Here is a 23,443-nt window from a genome sequence, read left to right as displayed (position 1 = left end):
CCATGGAGGACTTGGTGGAATCCACCATCCAGCCAGAAGCTGTTGTAGGTGTGACCCAGCTTGACACGTCCGGAGCAGCAAACACATCTGAAGGTAAGATGAATGCATGTTACCATTATCCCAAAATTTAAAGGTAGAACATGACCACAGTACAGCCCAAGTGCACTCTTTGAACATCCAGTACACAATGTATTCATTAGGGGAGGTGCATTATGGGAGATGTAGTCAGGTCAAGTAGTTACAATGACAAATCTCAGAGGAACAACCCAAAATGGTTTAATAGATTATAAATTCATTAACAAAGTCAAAAATGTATTACTGTGACATTTTGATCACAGACATTAAATAATGCAGTTTTGCACTGTTTCACCTCACAGATGCTCAACGTATAGAAGCTGTGGATAGCAATTCCCCAGACATGCAGGACACCAGCGCAGGTGAACATATGGACACACCTGTGGTGCAATTAAATCCATCACGTGCCACAAACTCACGCAGGGCAACTGTCCCATCCCTAGTCACCATGGAGTGTGATGATGAGCCTGATGCAACACCAGGTGCCAGCCATGGACAGCCCACTTCCACCCAACAACCACAACCACAGTTCCCCAGAACCAATATCAGAGTCCAGCGTAGAAGAGGGAGAGCACTCAGGACACAGCAGGAGGAGCAACCAATTGATGTCTGGGGTGGTCTTGAGGGACAGATGCTCCGTATGCAGCGCCTGCAGACAAAAAACACACGTGCAGTGCAATTCCAAATAGGCAAGATGGCAAGCAACATAGCAGTACTAATTGAAAGTGTGCAGCAACTGAGAAAGGTGATGCAGGAGGGAAATGTATCCCAGAAGAGACAGCATCGTGAACTGATGCAGCACCTCAAACTGTTTGCGAAATCAAACAATAGGCTGGCCACGACAACTGCACTGCTGGCACGTAGGTCTGTGACCATGCAAACTGAAATGTGCCATTGGAGCGGGGATGTGGCTAAAACACTGGACCAGGTGACCAATGCAGTAGAATTGCTTAATGCTTCCACAATTGCGACAAACATTTCCACGCCGGAAGAGGGTAGTGAGGGTGCCTCAAGCCTAAGTAGTTTGACAATTCCAGTCGGCACTGCAGGAAGACGCAACACACGCAGCAGTACCACAGCCGCTTCCAACATTGGGGATGACCATGCTGGCTCTGACAGGCATCTGGGTGTTCGTGGTAGAAAGCGCTAGACTGGCATGTACAAGTACATTCCACCATGGTGACGTAACCATTGTTGGGATCTGACTTTTTACTGACTTACAAGTACATTTTCTTTTGCAAACCACTTATGTCCATTACACTGGTCAGATTAAAAGTGTGCTTCAACACTCATGACATTTTTATTTAATTAAAGATTACTTTGATTGCAATATAACGTTTCTGTGTCATCAGTACTCACCTCAGAAATAATTTTGTGTGATGTCCAATCTTCTCCTACGCCCTTCTGCTGCGTTTGTCCCTTGTGCTGCATGGTGGTGTGGCACTTGCTGGTTCCCATCCTCCCAATCGCTGTCAGACACCTCGATTTCCATTCCTCCCTTTGTCGCAATATTGTGCAGCATGGCACATGCTGCTACTATCTTGCAGCATTGTTCAGGGTTGTACTGCAGTGCTCCACCGGTCTTATGTAGACATCTGAATCGGCTCTTCAGCAGGCCAAATGTGCGCTCTATGATGTTCCTTGTTGAAATATGTGCTGCATTGCACCTCTGTTGATTGGCAGTTGTGGGATTGAGGTCAGGCGTCATGAGGTAATTACGCAAGGCGTATGCGCTGTCACCTACATGTAAGGAAGGAAAGGGTCAGTGGCAGTTTGACATTGACATACGTACAATGACAGTGAGAAACAATTACACATATTTACCAAGCAGATGTCCCTCTCCAAATTCTCCCCTGACAAGACGGGTGTGTATGCCACTTTGCCTGAAAATATAAGAATCATGTGCACTCCTGGGAAATTGCGCAACTATGTCAGTGATGATGTTTTTGGCATTGCAAACAACCTGAATATTGAGGGAATGGTAACATTTCCTATTTCTATAGAAATATTCCTGTGCTGCAGGGGGACATATTGCCACGTGGGTGCAATCAATACAACCCAAAACATGTGGGAAGCGAGCTATCTGGTAGAACTCCTGTTTTGTTTTTGCAAGGTCAAGCGCGGTGGTAGGGAACTTGATGTGAGACCCGATCAAGGCCATCATGGCATCAAGGAATGATTTGAATATTCTTGAAAGTGCGCTTTGTGACACACCTCCCGCTACAGCAATGATCCCCTGAAAACTGCCTGATGCCAGTAGGTGTAGGCAACATAGGACCTGCACATGCGTTGGGATGGCATTGGTCCTACGTGTCTGTCGTTGCAGAATGGGGTCCAATTCATTGATTAGATCATGGATCATTGCTGCATTGAGCCTACACTTATCGTATATCTCATCCTCTTGCTGTCCTAGCAAAATTATGCGGACTCTGAAAATGCGCTCATTTATTCGCCTCCGTCTCTGTCCGGCAGCCTGCAGCCTCATCCTCCTCGCCATCAGGTAAATCCCTGCCATTGTGAAAAGTGCTAGCTCATTCTGGCTGTGTTTCAATGGGTTTTATTTGGTTTTCAGCTGTCTCTGATTAGTACTCATGATTACCACCTGGTTGGGATCCTTCTTATTTAGCTCTCGCAAAATTGCGATTTTCATGGAAATCGCAATTTGCGATTTTTTATGCATTCATTTTGCGATTCTTTGTTTGCGAATCGCAATTTGGAAGACGCTACCACCAACTCGTAATTTTTTTCGCAGATTTTTTTGCGATTCCTTATTTTTGCGAAAAGTTGGGTTTTCGCAAATATCCAGTTGATGCATTTCTACACGGTATTTTGCGATCGCAAACGGCCAATTTTTGCGATTTGCACCGTTTGCGATCGCAAAAAGGTTTGATGCATGTGCCTGATAGTCCTCACAGATGCAGTGGCATTTTTGAAAGATAACATGTAATGTATACATCTTTGGTGCTGAGGATGTATGCTGCTTTTTTACATTATCACTTTTATTAGCTCCTATTCACAAGCAGTAAAACTGCAACATTGCTGATTTGTGCCTCGCAAAGGCATGTACAGTCATTGCGCCTGTAGCATTTGTTAATGTCCCTGTGTGACAAGTGTCATGTTAGATAAGTGCATTGCCGTGGTTTCTTCTTTGTTTGTGTTTCTTCTCATGCCATTGTCTCTTAATTTCTTTGGTAACCCTTTTGGTAGTTGCCACTGAATTGATTTGTTTCCAAGACTTAATTCCACAATGCAGCTTTCTTACCAGGTGCAATTTTAGTACTCATAAGGAATTTATGTTTGTGTTTGTTGACCTAAAAAGGAGGATTTCCACCTGCTCATCTGAGGAGTATGTTTTCCTTTTCCTCCCATTGCTGCTTATGGTTCCTAGTGCTCAAGATGGTCGGGTGCCATGTTTTCTCCTGGACAATTCTTTTTGTGTTCTCCATGTGAGCATTCAAACTTCAACAAAGTTGGACTGATTGTTAGTGCTATTTCTGTTTGAGTCTTGATACAACACTAGTTGCATGTGCATCACGTTTGCGTCATATTGTTTGCATATGAGCGTTCGCCGTCATCATCAACATATGACAATCAGCAGGTCTTATGCAATGCATAATTCTAGTATTGGAGCAACAAAGCAGATATTTGAGTTGGTTTGCCCTACACATCACACTGAGGCCTAAATTTAAGTAATTTCTAACAAGTATTTCACTCTCAACAGATTCTTGGAAACAAATGAAATAAGGTTGTTTCTCATTAGTGGACTGTACAGAGAATGTTATTTTCTGTCCCTCCAGTTGACACTTCAATCTGGGTATTTGTCTGATAAATAACTCAATTTCCACAGTCATTAAGTCATCAACCACTATCTCACCATTTGTACTTTGTCTGCCATTACCTCATTATAACGTAGATTTGAAAGCCATGTACTCCTTCACCTATGCTAGATACTCCGGTGATTGGCCAACAAAACCTACTGTGGCTTTCAAACAAACGTTTTGTACATTGAAAAGAACCACCCTATGCTGTTTCCTTTCAATGTACAGAGATGACCAGTAAGCCGTCAGTCAACTCTTAATTTGATGGATGGTAGGCAATCAGTCTGGTGGAAGTAATGTCCTCCGCCACCGTGACATGTGGAATACCATCCGCCAAATTATAAATCAGGCTCTGTGCCTCTATAGTCTGGTGGACATGAATTCCTTGTTACCTCACCAGTCTATACACCTGACACTGACTACATTTCTTATTAAAAAGGCCTATTTAGTGGTCTGTAAAGATTTCTTAATTTGATATTTCTATCTCTGGTTGATCATATGCATTCATGCTTTGATGTCTTTTACTAATACCCACTTCATTCCTTTAAGGGTCCTTTTGGTAAGCAGTTTATTCTGTGGGCTCCTTCTTCCAGGTGTATTTCCCGCTCCTTCCTTTCTGCTATCTTCTCTCCCATTGTCTTTTGCAGAGTATTAATTTCAGTTTCTCTGTCTTATACAGCATTAGAGTGGTATTAGCATTGGGTGCTGTTGTGATGCTATTACATGTGTGCTGAGAATGGAGTTGAGAGCTTGCCAAAGCCCTGTATTGGCTGAAGAGGAAGAAGCCTTGTTTTCGTTGTCATGTGGTGTGCCCTGAGATGCAATGCTCAGTGCATGGCTCAGCACCTGCACAGGCATGACTGCTCGGATTTCTGCATGCTTGCTGCCAAGGGGAATTTCATGAGCTGCCTGTAAAACAGGACCGGAATTGCAGAAACGGGGTGAAACGTGTAAATCTTGGGCTCCTTTGTTTGCCCTGAAAACACCATAATTTCTAGGATGAGATCATGGTGAAGACTTACAGTGTGCCTTTTCCAAGATGGTGGTTTCTCCACAGGATGCTGTCTTAGGATTCCGAGCCAAGATGAAGTAAGGTGCTTTCATGTGATGTCAGTTCCTGTTATTAGGAGGCAATTCTAAGTGAATTTTTTTTTGTATTGCATTCTTCACCCCCTTACCTACATTTCCCCCTGAATTTACTCCTTGCAGCTGGAATTGTCCATTGGATCATAATTACTGAAATTGGCGAGGCTATTTTCTCCTTCCTGCTCCTCAAGAGAGGAGTTTGGTGCTTTGCTATTCTCTTCATTTCTAATCTTCATGTTCAGTCAAGGTTCATAAGTTTGTCAAAGAAGTTATTTTTCCCTTTGTCGGTTTTTCCTTCTATTTGGCACCTCCTTAAGGAACATGACTCTTTTCATGTACACTATTCTGTGCAGAGTAACCCAGTGGCTTCTGGAACAAGTTGCCCTTTCTTAGGGCAATCTAGAAGGGAACTCAACAGATGCCCCAAACATCCACTTCTTGACATCTAGTTGCTAATTCTTAGGATCCTGGCCTGCTGCTTACCATCACGCAACAAAGAAGCACAGTTTTTTGTGCCGTTCCTGTGAGACTGATCAACACCTGAAAGCCATGGGATAGCGGAGGCATTCATTTACCATGTTGTAGTGGGCTCATGATAAATTTTAACATTAGTATCTTTTATGGAATCCATCAGAAAAGACCTAACATAGTTCTCCTTTGTTTTTTTCCCTCAGATAGGTGAAGGCAAGTAAATATAAACTAACTTGAAAGGACTGGTTAACACCAGAGTTTGCAGTTAGTGACTTAATCCCTCTAGCTAAGTCAAGCAGGTAATAGGTGAAAATCTTAAAAATAAATAAATCAATATTAAACAATATGGAGCATGTTTTAAACAAAAATAAAGTACAACTATTTAAGATTATATACCTTTGATCTCCGGGCCAAAATAAGACATGGCCATGGAAACCACATCTCTGGCAGTGTACTTCTGTCAACACACCATATTACACTATGGGTGTGTGAGTGGTTGTATGAGTCTGAAAGTGGGTGTGTGAGTGACTGTATGGGTCTGTGAGTAGGTGTGTGAGTGGTTATGTGGGTTTGTGAGTGGGTGCTTGGGTCTGTGAGTGGTCGTCCTGCTGAAGCTCTTGTGGGGGCTTTGTGACCACAGTGTTGGAATGCAGATGTCTTTTCTTTTGAATATGTCATATTAGCTCCACATTCCACTGGCAATGTCTCTTTAAGGAGTAACCCCTCGAGTGAGTAGCCCATGTTGCCTTGTTGCTAGATTATGACAGTTCTGTGGAGAATGTTGGGTTCCTGCATCATGCGTGCACCGGTACATGAAACTGAATGATATACTGCGGTACTCTCCCATTGTGCAATGAATACACTTGTTCTAAACTGCACACTTTTTAGAACGAGAATGCATATTGAAGATGATGTCAGATTGTAATCATACAGATAGTGTACCTTATCTAATGCTGAATTTCCTGAATGTATGTACAACAAAGTTTCTGATACTGTAGTTTATAAGGTGTCATAAGAGGACAAAGGGAACTAACTTCTGGCATTAGGAAATTATATCATCTGCCTGTAAATTAGAAATAGATTTTGCTTTCAGGTAAAGAACGTTTGCTTATTCACTCTAAAGGTGGCACCAGACAGTGTTTAAAATGGAGACCATTTCATTTTGACACAATGGAGCACAGATAAATAAATGAAGGCATGAAAACAGTTAACATTTTACCCTTTCAGTCTAGTTCAGGAAACATTTGAGAACTATAGTTGCATGCTTGGTGAGGAATAAAGAAACATATCTTTGTTTTTCTGCTTGAAAACATGGGCATAGTTCCAACTTCCTCCACTCTGAAGAAACATTTCCTGTTTTTACCCTTGTCAGCTTTTTAGAGGGTCAAATCGAGTAGCAATCGAAATTAAGTACAGATTTTGTTACAATGACGGATACGCAGGGAAATGTTGCTAGAACATATAATAGTTGCTCTATTATCTCCCCGTACTGATAATTTGTAATGCCTTCTCAAAAATGCATGCTGAATCTTTTTTACATCAATCGCATTTGCAGACATTTATCCACTCACATTTATGACGTTGCAGAGGTGGAGGCATTAAGGAGAATAAATCCGATGACTGTGCTGCTGGTCACAATTTGCCTGGACTCTGGTACACCTACTGATATTAAAAGTCTATGCTATTCGTATTTTTAGGACTTAGTTCTGCTTCTTTATTATATATCATCCTTACTCCTGTTTTTTTCTTTGTGGATTTTTTTGTTTTATTTTTTATGTTTCTCTTTTTTTGGCTGGAAAGATCTGTATCGGATTCTGCTCCCTTGTTTAAGGATGCTAAGGAACTCCATGTTCTCACTTGCTAGCTGAGGTGAGGTTGACAAGGTCTGGCTTGCCGGAAGAGGTAGGTACCACTCAAGCCTCTGAAGTGGGAGTCAGGGTTTATCTCCTGAAATTGTTTCATGTTTTCTGGGAGAAGATAGTGTGCTGGGGGATTTTTTAACAACTAGCTGTATAGACATCCCTAGGGTTGGGGACAAGAAAATCCCTGCATTGTTATATGCAGATGACACGGTCTTACTTGCAAGAACAGCTGTGGGGCTCCAAAGATTACTAGATGGGTTTATAGTTGTTATGGATTCTTTAGATCTATCAATACATTTTAAGAAGTCACATATAGTGTCTATTGGCTCTCGAAAACCCCCGAAGTTCAAATTCCATTGTAAGGGGGTTGAACTAACAAAAGTCCAAACATTTTCATATTTGGGGGTACTCTTTGATGACCGTGGGTCGTGGGGAGCACAAATTATACAAAAAAAGAATACCTTGACCAGAGCAATGGGGGCTACCCTAAACTTTGCCAAGAGACTAGGAACTAAACTTTACCCGACCTGTTGAAAGTTTATAAAGAAAAGTTTATCCCCATGGCTTCCTATGGTTGTAATATTTGGGGCTATAAGGAAGGTAAAGAGATTCAAAGAGCCGAAGATACGTTTTTACGCAAACTATTGGTGGTATCTTCCACCAACCCGGCATTTATTTTACATGAAGAGGTTGGGGTGGGGTATATTGAGGATGAGATAGCGGAGGAGCCATTAGATGTAGAAAAAACTGTCATTTTAACAATTACTATCAAATCATAATTTTTTATGTAATCATGATTATTTGAACGTTTACTGTTATTTATTCTGTAAATTTAGCACGTTGCACTTTATACTACAGCATTTTGCACGTCACTGGATACCCCCTGTTCTATGTAGTAATTTTAAATTGCAGTGTCTACTATACTGTGAGCACTAAAATTCACTTCTTAAATATTAATATTTGTCCAATTGTTTACGATAATGTGAATGTAGAATTTTGTACTCCACCAGTTAGTATTTGATGTTTTATATGTTATCATCTGCTCCAGTCAGGAATTTTAACTTGTCTCCTTATTGTATATAGTAATGTGAATTTGGCTCTATGCACTTTACATGAAACCCTCTGCTCTATCCGATAATTTTAACTTTATCTTTTGGTCTACAAAACTTTAAATTTTAATTATTATTTTTAAAAGCAATGTCTTTTTTTGATGAAACGTTTCCTCCTACACTTTTATGGCATTGATTTGTCGAATAAAGTATCTTTGACTGACTGACTGATAGTGTGCCTTAGTCTAGAAACGGATACCGTCACATTAACAACAAGGGGGCATAGCTTTCTTTTTCACTTTATTAAATACAAATTAATTATTCGATTCCCTTGTAAATCATGTCAGTCAATTTTTTGGTAGGTTGTCAAAATGTATTTTTTTTACAGAACAATGTCATGAGTGTTATACAGAAAGTTGCATACATTTCAGTCCTACCAGTCACCAGTGAAGTAGTTGCACTATTAGTTGGGGATATAATGAAACATTTAGTTAAACATTACAATTTTTGTTTCTTTTCTTATTTTCTTCTTCCAGCTTTTAGAGAAAATAATTACATGGCATTATCTGAATATTAATAATTAACTGCATACCATACATTAGCCACGAGTTTTTTCACACTACATGTAAAAGGTTATGTTCTTAAGAAAGCCACAACTTTATCATTTACAGGAAAAATGTCTTTCTAATGATATGAATAAATAATTGATGGGAATTCATTTGTAATTTCGAGAGAATTATCGATTTCAAGACTACTGTTTTTCAAGAAGTACAGCAATCAACCATGTCAGAAAGACGTCAACATCCCTTAAAGTTGCCCTGGAGATATCTAACGTCCCACAAATTGTGACATCTGTAATTAGTGTACATAATTATTATGTTTGATAAAACTTTACAATTCAAACATACGTGGGTTTGAAAAATCACATGTTGAGTGGGAATTTAGGGAAAAGGCAGAGAGACAGAACAACAGCTAATCCGCAATAGGATACAAATGTATGTCATGTTACATTATGTTACGTTATAAATATATTTTTAAAACTCAGCTCTAGCTTTAGTTCAAAATGCTATTTTGGGTTTGACTAGTTCACTGATTGAATGGAGTGTCCGATAATGTGAATTCCAAGAGAAGCATCAAGTAGTACCTGGGAACAAGATCTTCAAAGCAACTTAGCTTTGACAGAGATCAAAAACTGCAACAACTGTGCATTGAAAATGTGGCTCTAAAACAAATCTTAGTATTCAGGTCTGCTGACAGCTCAGTAGTCTTTTCCGGTGCCCTATGTTTCTCTGGGGACCTGGTGAAACTTTGAGAATTTTTGGATTCCCTAATAGTGCATTTTGCCTTCTGACCTACAGATGTTTTGCAACACTGAACCAAGGTGGGACATTTGTCTCCTGTTTCAATTGATCTGCCTTAGCCTGGGCTACAACATAAGTTGCCACATCATATCCTTGGACAAAAATGAATACAAGGCGATGGACCAATCGGTTAGCATTTCACTCTTTTACTGCTACCTTATCAGGATGGTCCCGCACAAAACTCCAGCACCTGTCACCCTTTGGTGCCGCTGGTTACAGATTCTTACAATATTTTAAACAAATGGAGGTGCACTGAACATAAAACAAAAGTCCAAATTGTTTTTCGTTTCTTTTCACCTTATATTTCAAACTTGACAGAGGTGCACAGAGACAGCCAACGCGTTTCATTCCTCAAAACCACAACAGTTTTTGGAACTTCATCAATGCTTAGCCAATAACGAAGCAGTGTATATAAATCTTACTCCAAGGTAATAACACTTGGTGCTTCTTAAAAAATTGAGATTGGCTTTTTCTGACTGCCCATAAGAAAGCTCTAGACAATTCGATGCCTCTGACACTAAAGACCTAAATAAACTTGCTTATCTTTCGCAAGGCGCTTAAAACCTGCTGTATAACAACTAGCTCAGTGTTGGCTCTCACCTGGACCACACTCTTTGTTGTTCGGTGATTCTTTTAGTCGTCTACCCTCTTGAAGTCAGTGCCTATACACCCAAGGGTAGTAGTGCACTTTAGAAATCCTAATTTCATTTCATTTCACAGATATTACATCAGACGAATATCCTCAGGAAAGATGGATGATAGCCAAGTTGCAAATAGATGGGAGAGCCATAACACCCACTAGAATTTTAAGGGCCAACATGGATATTCCATAATGCTCACATAGTTAGATTATGTTAATTACTTTTGATTATTTTCAGTTGTTTACAATTACAATAAAGAACATCAATATATGTAGCATATTGAAATCTAATCACACAGTTACAATTGGAGCTGAAACAGTTTCGGCCACCTTTTAAATTCATTGAATGCTGTAATTCTATTTTAAATGTAATTAACAGGTCACTAAGAAAAAAGATTCTCCAAACCAAAACATAAATAGGCAACTGAATTCTTTTCCTGGGAGTTGGGTTTGGTGGATCTCTGGAGTAAGAACAGCCCTGCAATCCCAGTTCATTTGTACGTTTTTGGCCAGGCATTGTTTTTTCTCAAGGATTGTTTTTCCCTGGTTTCCTGAGAATTTATTTTAGGTCAATTTCCAATTCAGATACTACCTAGCTATCTCTCTGACTTCTTACTGCTTGAACTGAAAGTAGATAGCACAACAAAAAATAAGAGGAGTAAGAGATAGGACTATTTTGCAAGATAAAGAATTCTTTGTTCACTTTCCGATGTAGTCAGCAGTTTTCTTCCAAGGAAATTCGAAGTTTACAAATATCTGTACAGTTAGTGGTAGATATGAAGCATATTTGTGAGGTCATCATTAAAGAATTTACTGTTCGCTGTAGGCTACTGAAGTAACACAAGATTGACCAGCTCGTATGAGACACTCTCAGAAGAACTCTTAGCTGCATCCACAAAAGATCACAACAAGCACAAACTTAAGAGAACTTGCCTGAAATGTGAGGAACATATAGCTTATCAGGAAGACCATTTTGAGTTTAGTAAGCGAGAGCATAAGTTCGTCCTTCACACAGTAAACTCAACGCAAACTAAATAAGATGACATTTCAAATGCTTATAAGATGGGAATCAATATGTATCTATCTACAGCTCTATCAAATGAATATTCAAAACCTATTGTGCCTAGCGTTCCTTCTGCGAAAAACAGACAGCCCAGTAGAATTGGATGAGTTTCTTTATGTTATCAATCTTTCAACTTTAACAAAGGAAGTGCATTGGCAGTCAATTGGTGGCACTGGAAAGGGAGAGGTGGTGGACATTATTAATAGTGCAAAAAAGGGGAATCTCTGAGCCCACATAACGTCTCAATAAATTATGGAACTAACTAATAAAAAAAAATATGTTATACTTTTCTCAGAGTATTCTGGTAAATTCAGAGTCCCTACATCGTTGCATAATGCTGAGATTGTGTTGTTCACTAAGTCATGAAAAGGTCCAACTCTATGTAAATTATACAGGCTGACTTCACTTCTGCTCTCCAACTGCAAAACATTTTCAAATTAGTCACAATACTGTAAAAAGTTCTTTGATTCTCAAAGAGTAACAAGGGTGTTTAGCTGGTAGGCAGCAAGGGAAGAACATAGTGGACTTTTTGGCCAGGACAGTTTTTGATTCCAGCTACTTCCATCAGCTAATGATGATACTTATCGATGGAGAAAATATCTTTGATGTTGGAAAATTGCAATATCTTTGGAAAATAATCTTTTTAGAATATCTTTTGTATTTAAAAACACTGTAGAAAGTTTCCAAGACAGCAATAAGGATTAAAGATTAATTAATGGGCTGTTTCAATATCAACAGGGGTACTCAATGTAGGCATCTTCTATAATCCCTATTATTTTAAATTATACACAGAACGTTTAGCTTCCTATATGTGAATTAACCAAAATATAGCAGGATTCCTACTAGGGCTGTCATAATGATTGTTCAATTGTTTACTGATGATTTATGAATCCTTTGGTTTTGCTTTGGTCGCCCTAAGTTGGCAGGGTATGCCCAGACGTGGGTCCCTTGCTCACTTTGCCACTGGATTCAAGATAGCCTGGCTGATGAGGGTTTTGAACCCGAAACCGGTCCCAGGATGCTTGTTTCCGGTCCAGGGAGGACATGGTTTGGCAGTTCGGGCTGGACTGTTCCCATGAGGCACAGAGTCAGACTGATTTGCATATGGCCATGTCTGAACTGGGGTGGCGGAGTGAGCTAAAGAATGATGATGGATTAAACCCAGATCTGTTGACTGGGGGTGAGTGTTTGCATTGCTTCAAATGCTCCGTCCATCATCCCCTTTGATTTATGAATCCTCGCCAGCTATAGCAGAACATACAGAGAGGCTATAGAAATGATAACAAGAGTCAGTCAGTTTTCAGATCATACAAATAATATCAAAATAAATGTGCTTATGATATGGAATTCCTAAGTTCTCTCCAACTTTCCTACTGTGGAATAAGTCAAATATCTGGGAATTGATGTGATGCACAATCTTGATCTATTCTTGTCTTATAAAATAAGAGGCAAAAAGGGCAGAGATAAATAAGACATTACATCAGCACCAAACTGTGTCCATTTCAATCACTGATGGGTACTTTTTATATAGGTGGACTTACGGACCACATTATTGTTATTATTTCAAACCCTGCCTGTGTACATTCTTGGTAGTTTTGTTAGTGAATTTAGAATCAAGTATCAACTCTTATCTATGGCAAGGTATGCTGTCTAGTGTAGCAAGGAAAAACAAATGTATGGGATAGACACTGCAGGCTTAGCATTGTTACAGTCACTATTATTACATAAAACATGTATTCATTAGCAAAGGATGGTGTAGAAGCCATACATGACAGTAGAATCTTGATAAGAAATTGTCAAATTGCCAAGGCTGTGAACATTCCCAGGCTTGTGGATGATGTGAAATGGATAGCCTTGCATTCTTAAACCCAATCTCTCTCCCTCTCGCTACATATATATTACCTACTGGCGGTCGCCAGTAGGTAGTTATAGTTAGGACCTAGTTACTATAGGAAAATGGCAATATTCGATTCGCAATAACTTTGGCGCCGATTGATGAATCTTCGTGAAATGTTCAAAACTAATTCTTTGTTGAGATCAGCTCCTATGTTGAAAGTTTGGGGGTGATTCGTCAAGGGGGGGCCGAGAAAAAAGGGGTGTCCCAAAACGTGTTTTTTCATTGTTAATTTCCATAGGCTACAGGTCAAACGGGTGAACGGAATTACCCCAAATTTGGCAGGGTGAAGGGTCTTGGTCTAGAAAGCACGCTTTTGTTTATTTGGTATAAATCCGTTCAGTAGTTTTTGAGAAATAGCGAAATTTACAGATATCGATTTTTGCTAATTCTGCCATCTGATTGGCTGAGGCGTTACGAGCATGAGCTTGCTGCTGATTGGCTGCTAGCGCTGCGAGCGTTTGCAATTAGGAAGTGTTGACCGCCATTTTGTGATTCCGTTGAAGCGAGTAAGAGGGAAAAAGGGAAAAAAATGTGGGAAATAGGAGGGTAGGAGCACTGTAACCTCTGTGGGGTGTTTAGGGTGTGCTATAGATGGGGTGCGAAGTGAACTAATCATACCTACCGGTGTGAAAGTACTAGGCTACGAAAATTAAGTGAGGTATTGCCTAGAGTGTGATGCTGCTAAGGTGAGGTGGTGCGAGACTCGGGGATTAGAGTGTGAGTCTAAATTGTGTGTCTTATGCTGTGAAGTCATGTGCTGTGGCTGCTGCAGTACAGCTGTGGAAGTAGTGTCAGCATGTGTTTATAACTACTAGGATGAACTACTGACCCGTACTTGTCTGAAAGTTCTGGGGTACGGAAAATATGTGAGGTAGTGTGTAGAGTCTCATGCTATTAAGCTGAGCTGCTGCCGGGTTCGGGGATGAAAGCGTGAGCCCAAACTGTGTTTTTTTTTCTTTAACATATTTTTATTGGCATTTATAGTTTACCATGACAAATAGCAAGGATAGAATACATTCAGTTGGATTGCATGTCACATCTCATATCACAGTATAGCGCTATCCAGAAAAAGGGGGTTGGTCGATAGACATTTTGTTAACATTGGGGTCTTAGGCTATATGCATGCCTCATAGAACAGGGGTATAAAAACTGGGAAATGGTTCATGGAATTTCCGGGAACTGATATCAGATGTCGGATGAGGCGTCTGGGTGCTACGTGTCTCGTTAATCAATACAGTTGTGTGCTGTTGGAAGTGGATTTCAGTCGGTCTGGCTCCAATATTCGGCCGTCTAATGTGACGTGGTGTGTAGTACTACTGACAGTTAGCGGTATGATCACGCTACCAGGGGAGATCTGGTATGTGCGTTTGTGGTCTGAACCTGTGGTTGTGGGTCCATTGGCGTGTGCACACCACCGCCTGGGCCCTCACCAGGAGTCGATTGCTTGAATCGGTGTAGAAATAGGGCCCACTCCATGGAGATGGCGTGCTTGCGTATACCCCTCACCTCCTCCTCCCGCAACACTTCTTCCTCTCCTGCAGCCCATTTGTGTATTGCTCCCACCCATGCCGCGAGCGGGGGACCTGTGGGGGAACACCAGTGCATGGCCACACTCCGCTTAGCTAGCAACACGGCTAGTGAAATAAATCGAGTGTGCACTTTGTATTGTTTCTGTTTCCGGAAAATACCTAATGCACTGGCCTCCCATGTGTTCATGTGTGTAAGCCCTGTGAGGTCCCTAAGAGAGTCATGAACGTTTTGCCAGTAGGGTCGGATTGTAGGTCAACTCCAGAACATATGGTGAAAGTCTGCTTCCTGTGATTGGCATCTAGGGCAAAGGAACTGTGTGTCTGGGTAGAATTGTTGAAGGCGTGCCGGTGTCAGATACGCTCTATGGAGTATGTAGAATTGTATATTTTTAAAGCGTGTGTTTCTAGACACCTTCTTGGGATATTCCAGACCCCGCTCCCATCCTTTCTCATGTAGTGGGCATCCAATTTCTTCCTCCCAGGTGGTTTGTAAGGTCACTAATGGTTTGTTAGTAAGTTCTCGTATGGCTTTATTTAGCCATGTGGTTAAGTGTCGTCCCATTCCCATATGTGAGTCCGTGTGAATGACTGGGTGTGTGTTTGGTTCTCCTGTCGAGAGGTCATGATACTGTCGGTAACTCTCGAGAAGTTGACGGTGAAGTAGGAACTGGCCTGGGGGAAGACCGTAGTCGTCTATAAGGCATTGGAACGGTCTGAGCTGTCCGTCCTCGAATAAGGACTCCATCTCGGTGATGCCACAGTTCGTCCATGAAATTAGCATATTAGTTGTTTAATAGTTTTCGCGCTTGGGCCACCCGACCAACGGGAACAAAGGGGAGTAAAGAGGTGTCCCTGGTGACATGCGGTGTACTCTTTGCATACATTTGCGTGCCACTGCTACTTGTAAGGGATATGTACATCTTGGTTTAGTGCCAGGTAGTAATAGGCGATGGAGTTCCAAGATGGGCACCCGATCAGTCGTGGTGTGCGTTTCATCTGTGTGCCTACGTAGTGTCAGCATGTAGTTATAGCTACTTGGAGGAACTTTTGTTTCCAACATAGTAACTTGTGTATGGTGCTTAGGGGGTGTTATATAGGGAGTGCGAAGGTAAATTTGTGTGTATGAAATGAATTTGGTATTTGGAAAGTGGAAAGCACTGACTCCTACGGGTCTGATGGCGCTGGGGCGTAGGGTGAGGTGCTGCTGGAGTTGAGAATAAAGCTGATGAACTACTGACCCCTATTGTGAAGTTTTATCGTGCACGTGCTGTTGAATGTTCGATAAAATGTTGCAAAAGTATACCGTTAGGTTAAAAAAAGAATGATGAACTTTTAACCTGCAGGTGTCGTAGAAGGTTCCAGAAAGTGTGGTGATAAAATAGGTTGAACTTGTGACCTGTATGTGGCGCGGAATAATAAGTAGCTTTTCGGAAGGAAAATTCAAAATTAACCAATGGAGGTAAGTTTTGGAATGTCGTATTCGGATTTGTTCTTTACATGCATTTATGTGTGAAGCGAAAGAGAAATTGTGCCATTCCTGGTTTCATTATTGATGAAGTCGGAGCTTTACATGAGAAAGAGAGAATTGTATGCGTGTGTCATTCGAAATCTGGATAACAACTACAAAGGTGAGTTAGAAATGAACAAGGTGTGTTATGTGTTTTATAGTATTGATTAAGTATTTGAGGTGATGTTTTTAATTTTGAAAGTATTTTTTATTTCAAAGTAATATAGTGTTAGTAAAGTGTGGTGTTTGATATTGGTTATGCAATATACATAAAATTTGAGCTGTTGTAATATATTAAGTATAAGTATTTTATATATGTTTAGGAATTTCTCACATAGAAGAAGTGTAGTTTGTCATCTTTATAGGACTGTATTGTTTTGAAAATGAGGTACAGCATTAATTTGAGTTTGTAATGTATTTGGGGAGATAAAGAAAATGTCGCACGTTTGCAACTGATACTTTTTGTGGAAATAGTGGGGTGAGGGGTGGTGGTGGTAGGAGACGTATGTGTTATTAAGTTAAAAGCGATAAAACGAAATGCAGAAATGTTATGTGGACAGGTTGTGGTCTTATTTTTGACACTGAGAGGTAGGTTTGAATGTAAGTCAGGGTGGGTTGTTGTACAGTTGGGCCATGTACAGTGTTTGAAGATTACATGGAGAGGAGATGGAGATAGGAAAGGTGATAGGTTCCTTTTATATGTACGTATAGTTTGAATCATGTGATTCTAAGTTGAGATAAATATGAATACGGTTTCTGGTTTGCATTTGGGTATAGTGAATAGTTTTTGTAGTTTCTGACAAGTGAATAATAAAAAGGTAGATATACTAAAATATATGGTAGTAAACGTATTAATTATTTTCTGTATTTATGGAATAGAAGTAGTTATGGAGTGCTTCTGTAGAAGAGATGTTTTATAAATGTGTGAGAGATAAAAAAATGTAAATGTGCGGTATATTTTCTGTATGAGTCTGTTGACATTAGAGAACTACATGTGATTATAAGTGATACTATTTGTCAGGCTGTTTCGCTGTGGCGGATATATGTAGGTGTTGAAGTGGTTCGTGTTTTACTGATGGTGAGCTTCACTATCCCTGTTGAGAAACTCATCAATTTATTCATTACATTTAATATCTTTAATATAGATACAGTAAAGGGACTGTATATCAAAAGTTTGGGAATTAGAACTTTGTTTACTCTCCCCATGCCCTGCTATACACTCTACAGAGGGGCCGATTCCGATCTCGGTCAGAAGGGCACCGAATCGGGTTCGGCCGGAAAAACTATGAGCCGTACGCGTGTTTTCCGGCCGACTCGTACAGCTGCACGAGCGAGCAAGTACGATGCGAGCTACATGAAATTCACCGACCGAGTCGTTTCCGGGTCCGAACTGCTCCGTACGTGTCGGTCGGGAGCTAACCGTGGCGTGCAATGGATGCGATTTACAACCGAGCCAGTACGATGCACGCGTCGGACAGCCTGTGCGAGCCGGAGTGTCCGGCTCGCAAAAGCTCCCGGAGTCGGACTTTGGGGATCCACGTCGGACCCCCTGACACCGGCAGCCCTACGACTCGGACACAGGGGGAGACCTATGGGTCTCCCCAACACAGGCATGTAAGGTGCAGGTACCCACTGTAGGGGGCGCACTTGTTCGAGACGTACCCATTCAGTCAATGGGAGCCCATGTGCACGTTGTACGACCGGCTCCCATTGACTTCTATGGGAGTCCGACCGAACCGAGTCCGACAGCATACGTGCGCATCGTACTCGCTCGGTCGGACTGTAGGGGCTCAGTCGGAAAACACTCCGGATCCGACTCGGTCGGAGTGCTTTCCGACCCGGATCGGAATCGGCCCCAGAGTGTTTAAACGACTTTCGTAACATATGGATGTCTACCTAGTGAAGGTGGTGTAGTTCGACTGGGCCCATTTATAAACCGTGCTATGGGATGGTTTATGTTTTACCTGCCAATTTGCATGTTTGAATACTTTTTGCTGATAAGTGTTCCAGCAGACACCTGTTAAAATTAACGTTGTATATGGGTATAGTGGCGCTACTGGGAATGGTGGGGGTTTCTGTTTGATTTCGTACGGTTAAGCAAGGGCGGGGGTGGGTGTGGGGGAGGTGGTTATGTTGCTGATTGAAACACAGAATATAGTAATGTGCAGATGTCGAGCTACTAAAGGTGATCTAGTACCACTGGGAGCACTTATAAAGCGCCCTATGGCATAGGATATGTTTTAGTCGCAAATTTGCATGTTTTCATACGTTTTGCTGGTGAGCGTTTCGGAAGACATCTGTTGAAATTAAGCCTCTGTTTGGCTATAGTGGCACTTCTACGTTTGCTGGGGCTCTTTCTTTTATTGCGTAAAGTTAAGCAAGGGCGAGTGTTGAGGTGGTCAACACCTCCTTCGACACAGCCACCTTCCCGGAAAGCTGGAAGCACGCCGAGCTCAGCACACTGCTGAAGAAACCAACAGCGGACCCGACCGACCTCAAGAACTTCCGCCCCATCTCGCTCCTTCCCTTCCCTGCCAAAGTCATCGAGAAGGTCGTCAACAAACAACTGGCCGCCTTCCTCGAGACGAACGGATCCCTCGACCCATCACAGTCCGGATTCAGAGCCAACCACAGCACCGAGACCGCCCTCATCGCAGCCACCGACGACATCCGAGCCCTGCTCGACAACGGTGAAACAGCGGCACTCATCTTCCTAGACCTCTCCGCAGCATTTGACACTGTCTGCCACCGCACCCTAGTCCAACGCCTCAACGACACCGGCATCCAAGGGACGGCCCTGGAATGGATCATCTCATACCTCTCCGGCAGAACACAGAGAGTACGCCTCCCTCCTTTCCTCTCTGAGGCCACCGGAGTCATCTGCGGCGTCCAGCAAGGATCATCGCTCAGCCCCACTCTCTTCAACATCTACATGAAACCCCTCGCTGCCATCGCACGCCAACACAACCTCAACATCATCTCCTATGCCGATGACACCCAGCTGATTCTCTCCCTCACCAGAGACCCCGACACCGCCAAAACCAGCCTACACGAAGGGATGAAAGACGTCGCCAAATGGATGGACATCAGCCGCCTGAAATTGAACACGGACAAGACAGAAGTCCTCATCCTGGGACCATCGCCCTCCGCATGGGACGACTCCTGGTGGCCCCCGGCCCTAAGCATCGCACCCAAGCCTACGGACCACGCACGCAACTTGAGCGTCATCCTGGACTCCTCCCTATCTATGACCAGACAAGTCAACGCCGTATCCTCAGCCTGCTTCCACAACCTTCGCATGCTCCGTAAGATCTTCCGCTGGATCCCGACCGAGACCAGGAAGACGGTCACCCAGGCCCTCGTCACCAGCAGACTAGACTACGGAAACACCCTCTACGCCGGTACAACAGCCAAGCTTCAGAAAAGACTTCAACGTATCCAGAACGCCTCCGCCCGACTCATCCTGGACGTCCCCCGACGCAGCCACATCTCGAGCCATCTGAGAGACCTGCACTGGCTCCCCGTCAACAAGAGGATCACGTTCAGACTCCTCACCCACGCACACAAATCCCTCCACGACCTTGGCCCAAGATACCTCAACGACCGCCTGACCTTCTACACGCCCACCCGCCAGCTACGATCCGCAAACCTCGCCCTCGCCGTCGTCCCTCGCATCCAGAGAACCACCGCCGGAGGAAGATCCTTCTCCTACCTGGCGGCTAAGACATGGAACTCCCTGCCCGTCCACCTGCGACTGACCCCGGACCACCTCGCCTTCAGGAGACAGCTCAAGACCTGGCTGTTCGAGCAGTAGCAGACCCCCTCCCTCATGCGCCTTGAGACCCTTCCGGGTGAGTAGTGCGCAATACAAATTTCATGATTGATTGATTGAGTGGTGTAGTGATACTGTGACTATTTATAAACCGTCTTATGGTATGGTGTATGTTTGAGTTGCAAAATTGCAGGTTTTAATAGGTTTTGCTGATGAGTGTTCCGGCAGCCACCTGTTGACATTAAGTCTATGTATGGCTATAGTGGCGGTAACGGGAGTGCTGGGGCTCGTTGTTTGATTACGTAAGGTTAAGCAAGGGATGGGTGGGGGTGGGGGAGGTGCGTATGTTGCTGATGATAAGATGGATATTTGTAACGTGGGCATGTGTAGTTACTAAAGGTAATGTAGTTTCACTGGGCCCATTTATAAACAGTGCTATGGGATAGTTTATGTTTTACCCACCAATTTGCATGTTTGAATAGTTTTTCCTGATAAGTGTTCCGGTAGACACATGTTAAAATTAAGCCTGTGTATGGGTATAGTGGTGGTACTAGGAATGGGGGGTTTCTGTTTGATTTCGTACTGTTAGCCAAGGGCGGGGGTGGGTGTGGGGGAGGTAGTTATGTTGCTGTTTGAAATACAGAATATAGTAACATGGAGATGTGGAGCTACTAAAGGTGATGTAGTATTACTGGGAGCACTTATAAAGCGCCCTATGGCATGGTATATGTTTTACCCACAAATTTGCATGTTTTAACACGGTTTGCTGATGAGCTTTTCAGGAGACATCTGTTGAAATTAAGGCTGTGTATGGCTATAGTGGCGCTTCTACGTTTGCTTGGGCTCTTTCTTTTTTTGCGTAAAGTTAAGCATGGGCGGGTGTTGAGGTGGTGTAGTGGTACTGTGACTATTTATAAACCGTGTTATGGTATGGTGTATGTTTGAGTTGCAAAATTGTACGTTTTAATAGCTTTTGCTGATGAGCGTTCCGGCAGACACCTCTTGACATTAAGTCTATCTATGGCTATAGTGGCGGTAGCGGGAGTGCAGGGGCTCGTTGTTTGATTTCATAAGGTTAAGCATGGGTATGGGTGGGGGTGGGGTCTGTGTGTATGTTGCTGATTATAAGACAGACATTTGTAACCTGGGCATGTGTAGTTAGTAAAGGTAATGTAGTTTGAGTGGGCCTATTTATAAACCGTGCTATGGTATTGTGTATGTTTTTCTCGCGAATTTGCATGTTTGAATACTTTTTGTTGATAAGTGTTCCGGCACACACCTGTTAAAATTAAGCCTGTGTATGGGTATAGTGGCGCTACTAGGAATGGTGGGGGTTTCTGTTTGATTTCGTACGGTTAAGGAAGAGCTGGGGTGGGTGTGGGGGAGGTGGGTATGTTTCTGATTAAAACACAGAATTTCGTAACTTGCAGATGTCGAGCTACTGAAGGTTATGTAGTACCACTGGGAGCACTTATAAAGTGCCCTATGGCATGGTATATGTTTTACCTGCAAATTTGTATGTTTTAATACACTTTGCTCATGAGCGTTTGTCAGGACACGAATTCCAGTAAAAGGATACCAAACCTCGGGGGCGAAGATATTTCTCCTCTCTCCCCTCAGGGCACGACCAGATTCGAAAACAATCTCGACCTCTGACCTGCTGCCCCACTGGGAGGTAGGAGACAGCGTAGGACCACCAGACTTCAAGGAAGGGACGGCTGGGTTGTAGTGTGTGTCAGGTAAGCGTGTTCCAGGCAGAGGTGTCAGGAGAGTGATTCCCTACAGAGAGAGAGAGAGAGGGTAAGGGACATGGTAAGTAAAGCACCCCTTCTATTTCTCCCCACCCGCCCACCTATTCCTGCTATATCCACTCCCCTTCTACTCCCCTTCCCAGGAGGTGTGTTCTTACGGACTCACCAGTTAGGTAATCAGGATGAGGCGTCTTAGTAATGTAGCAGGTGGTTGGAAAGCAGTTCTTAGAAGAGGAGAACACTTTTAGATGTGACCTGATGTTCCAATGTTCGGGGTCTCCAAATTGTTCACCTGGAGAGACCCTAAACTTCAACACTCGCTGAGTTCCGCCGAGAGGTAAGAATTACACAGTAGAACACACAGAGATGGATCCGGGTTAGCGGGGTTAGCGGTGACGTGAAAGTCCGGTTAGGCGGTGAGTGGAAGCGGGATGTGTCCGACTCTCACAGCGATGATGTCGAAGGCAGGGGGAGGATCTGCGGCTTTGTTGAAGTGAGGCGGCCAATGGAAAAGAGGCAAAACACGGACCGGAAGCAGAGGGAGAACGAAGGCGTTCTCCGCTGCACGAAACGCCTATCCGTTGGTTCGAATCTGCTGCTAGAGCGGGGGACCAAAATAGGCAGGCAAGGATCCAGGTTCAACTAGGTACGGACAGTGCGGGTCTCGAACGGGATAGCAGCACACACGCTGCAGACGAAGAGCTCCAAGGCAGGAAAGGGTTCCGATGCAACTGGCTACGGGCTGTACAGGTCGGAACGGTTTGGCAGCAAACGCGCTGCAGACGAAGAGTTCCACGGCAGGCAAAAGGTTCGATGCACAGCTGTGAGGAGGCGTGGTCCATCCAAAACGGAGGGATTGTCAAGCTTCGAGGTGAGGGAGAGAGACGCTTATATCTCCGCCTCTAATGTCAGGTGATCACCGCAAGCACACACCCCCTCCTACCCTTCCCACAGGATTCTAGGAAATGTAGTGCATGTAGTGCATCTAAGTAACCAGTGTTCCTAGCGCGGGGTCTATCGTGTAACAGCGTTCCGGTAGACGGTTGTTGAAATTAAGTTCTTGTATTGGTTTAGTGTGTTTACTAGGTTTGGTGTGGCTCTTTCTTTAATTTTGTGAAATTAAGGAAGGATGGGGAAGAGGGTGGTGCAGTGGCAATGTGCCCATTTATGAATCGCTTTATGGTATGGTATATGTTTTTCTGGCAAATTCCCTTGTTTTAATACGTTTTGGTGATGAGTGTTCCAACAGACAGGTACAGAAATTACACAACATTTCTGTGGATAAGACATCTTTGTGCTGATAGACACTCTTGTACTGTGGTAGAAGGCTGATAGCGTTGATGGAAAATTATGAAACTTGGTGCCATTGTAGATTTTATTGGAAAGTTACATTGTTTGTTTGTTACTATGGTGTAGTTAGGGTTCTAAGTGGGAGAAAAAAAAGTGGGTGTGCTCTAAAAGGGGGGGCAAAGCTCTTAAAGGTGTGTGGGCTATGCAAGTTGGGGCGTGGTGTAAATCAAGATAGGTATCATTGTGTGCTTTAGAAAATCCTCTCCAATTAT

General features: G+C 42.9%; 1 long non-coding RNA gene across 1 annotated transcript in view; it reads right to left on the bottom strand.

The window, feature by feature from the left end:
* Positions 1–419: 419 nt before the first annotated feature.
* The window catches only part of LOC146812418 (uncharacterized), a 124,928-nt gene continuing 101,904 nt past the window's right edge, over positions 420–23,443 (bottom strand). Inside the window, exons 2-3 of the long non-coding RNA XR_014966858.1 lie at positions 1,435–1,815; positions 420–724 (exon numbers count right to left, since the gene is read on the bottom strand). This is a non-coding gene — a long non-coding RNA (uncharacterized LOC146812418). The remainder of the gene's footprint in view (positions 725–1,434; positions 1,816–23,443) is intronic.

The sequence above is a fragment of the Triturus cristatus genome, chromosome 7, assembly GCF_964204655.1.
Source record: "Triturus cristatus chromosome 7, aTriCri1.1, whole genome shotgun sequence".
In the NCBI taxonomy this organism is placed as follows: Eukaryota; Metazoa; Chordata; class Amphibia; order Caudata; family Salamandridae; genus Triturus; species Triturus cristatus.
Note: the sequence above shows the minus strand (reverse complement) of the source record. Positions and strands in the feature narration are given on the sequence as shown.